The sequence below is a fragment of the Magnolia sinica genome, chromosome 19 (genome assembly GCF_029962835.1).
Source record: "Magnolia sinica isolate HGM2019 chromosome 19, MsV1, whole genome shotgun sequence".
Classification (NCBI taxonomy): Eukaryota; Viridiplantae; Streptophyta; class Magnoliopsida; order Magnoliales; family Magnoliaceae; genus Magnolia; species Magnolia sinica.
The window spans coordinates 56,124,711-56,127,782 of record NC_080591.1 but is presented as its reverse complement, the minus strand read 5'-3'; the positions used below and the strand labels follow the sequence as shown (position 1 = coordinate 56,127,782).

The following is a 3,072-nucleotide window of genomic DNA, read 5'->3' as shown; positions in this document are numbered from 1 at the left end:
AATTAGCTTAAAATGAATACAAACTTATCTTAGAGTGATGCCTTGATTTTACTTGAATTGGATTATCAAACTCTAAAATTCATCGTCTATTTATAGTTGCAGAAACTCGTCTACGACTGGTCATAAAAGAAACGGATTTTAAAATTTTAAGCGCGATTAGATAAAACCATTCTACGACTGGTCAAAGGTCGTCCACGACCGGTTGTGTGCCCTCCACGACTGGTCGTGAGGCACCAAGTTTAGTTCTTGGAGTTTGAGTCGAAGGTGCACGACAGGTCGTGAACAAGTCGAGCATTGTTCACACGACCGGTCGAGAAGACTCCAGGACTGGTCGTAACTCAATCAAAAAATTCTAAAAATTTACAACAACTTAGGACTGGTCCTGAAATTTCTTGGACTGGTCGAGCCAGTTCTAGGACTAGTCGAACAGGGTCTAGGACTAGTCTTAGAATAGACCAAATTCATATAAAAAGATTCAATATGAATTATGTATACAAAATGACCTACCCTAAGGTCAATCTAAGGTCAATCATACCTAGAAAGTGAGATATGAACATCAAGACTTTATATGATAGTTGACCTTTAAAGATTGTAAAACTTGGGATCTCTATACTTGATGTAGCATTGAACTTGAGATCTTCTAGAGCTTGAATTACACTTCATTTTGAGTTGTATGATCAGGGTCAAATATTGCACTTGAGTCTTAATAGAGTACTGAGAATGATCACTTCTGGATTCATGATGTCTCCGAGCACGGGATGGACTCCAGGATATCAAAAATGAAGCCCGAGATCTGAGGAAAGCAAGCTAAAGGGGCCCGAAAAGGGTCCGAATGCAAGATCACATGGTTCCCGCTATCCGATCAGTTCGAAACTTCATACATCCGTAAATTAACCGTACATGCCATTGAAGCTGTGTCTTGCCCCTTAAGTATAATATACATCAATTTTGGTCCTGACGGTGCGGTGCGGAAAATCATCACGGTCTTGATCTATAGCGTGTGTACACAACATGTGCAGCTTGAGCACCGAACGGACTAAAGTAGGTCTTTCCGTTTCAGCGCGCGTAACGGACGGAAATCCGTTTTTACGGACCGCTGTGGGCTCCACCGCGTGTAGAAGGGCTCAATATCTACAAAACCATGTTTTCCGTTTATGCTCATGCGTGCACACGTGCGTGATACAGAGGTCTATTTGACATAAAATTTATGTGGGGCCCACCGAGCATCAAAACGGTGGTCGGCTTCGAGAGCTTCAAAACCATGTTGACCTCACCCATGCGTAGTGTGCGGTGCAGACCAAAAGTAGATCGCCGGACGTTCATCGATCTGTATTTTCTTCTCGGGCCGCACTAATGGACCTTCAGATCGAAATTTCGTCAATCCACAGATTTTCTTCTGTGGGGCCCACCCAAAAGAGACCAAATAAAAGGGGAGTTTTGGATGTGGGAGAGTCATTCTGGAGCAAGGAAGAGAAGAAAGAGAAGAAAGAAGAGAGAGAGAGATTGGGATGGGAATTTTAAGAGATTGGGTAAGAGGAATGACAGAAGGCGGCCTGAAAACAATGCTGGCATTCATGGAGAACAGAAATGTATAGAGGAAGAAACAGGGTGCTTTAATGAATGTACATTCTATGTACCCGACCAAGGATATGGGATATGTCATTCATGGCATTGCTTAAAGGAATTAGACAGTTTGTATGCCCGATTAAGGACACAGATTGTTCTTTCTCTATTTAGGATAATTAATTGTTTTTCATAAAATTGTGCTTAGTAATTCATTCCATTATTTGTTGGATTAGTTAAGGAGAATCATAGATTTGAATTGTGACGACCAGTCCTCGTGGGAACGATCTCGTAATACGTACCGTATCTGCATCTGATTCGTATACTTGCGAGTTTAAATATCATTTAAATCGTGTTGGTTTAAATAAAACATCATTGTACACTAACTTGAGTCTTTGAACAAGATCACTTCTTTCATTGTAGCTTGTACTTGCATTTCTTGAAATGGTTTGAAGTAAATCTCCGTTCTTGACTTGAAGCAACGTGTTTAGAGAGGTGATGCAGTGTCTTGATCATATATACCAAAATTTGACAACCAAAGAAGCATAAAACCATAACACTTACACATGACAAGGGAATTCATAAAGAAATTCTTCCCATACCATAAAACGAACACCATCAGAAAGTCAATCATGAACTTCACCCAAAAGGAAGTTGAAACATTCTTTCAATGTTGGGAGCAATTCAAGGATCTTGTCAGTTCATGGCCACAACACGGTTTTGAAACGTGCCGCACAACGAGTTTCTTCCATGAAGGACTAACATATTCTATGCGCCAATTCGTTAAGACAATGTGTAATGGGGAATTCATGAATAAAGATGTCAATGATGTGTGGGATTACTTTCACAAACTCATCGAAACTGCACAATCATGGGATATCTCCCCAAGTCCTAGCACCACTTCTAAACCTACTCAATCAAAGGAGAATGACAAATATATCTTTTGAAAGAGAAAGATGATTTAAATACTAAAGTGGCTGTTGAGGGTCAAATATTGCATATTAGACCCCATTTATTACCTAATTTTATGAACTTGATACCATTTAATGCCCTACTTAGGGTCAAATATTGCATATTAGACCCCATTTATTACCTAATTTTATGAACTTGATACCATTTAATGCCCTACTTTAATTGTGTTTGTGCTGTAAAGTGAAAATAGGAGCTTGGACTGAAAAAGGGTACTAAAATCATGGATTTAATGCTCCGAAGTCACCAAGGCAAGGGACGGACCCCAGGGGACCAAGATCGACGGATTTACATGCCAAAGCTCCGAGAAAATCGAGAAACTGAAGCTCAAGTGGCTTGAAAGTCAGCTAGAATGCAAGATCACAAGGTTTCCACCATCTTTTTGACTCGAGACTTCATATATGGCTTGAGGAGCATAGATTAACTGTACAAGTCAAATTTCAACCGTTGGATCCCTGTGGAAGTGGCACGCCGAACAGATCAACCCATAAATTATTGATTTCAGGCCCACCTGTTATCCGGATATGCTTCAAAATTGGT

At 40.3% G+C, this 3,072-nt stretch overlaps 1 non-coding gene across 1 annotated transcript; it reads right to left on the bottom strand.

Moving 5' to 3' along the window:
- Positions 1-2,177: 2,177 nt before the first annotated feature.
- On the bottom strand, positions 2,178-2,284 carry LOC131235878 (small nucleolar RNA R71). Its single transcript, XR_009166394.1, has one exon. It is a non-coding gene; the product is annotated as a small nucleolar RNA R71 (small nucleolar RNA).
- Positions 2,285-3,072: the final 788 nt, after the last annotated feature.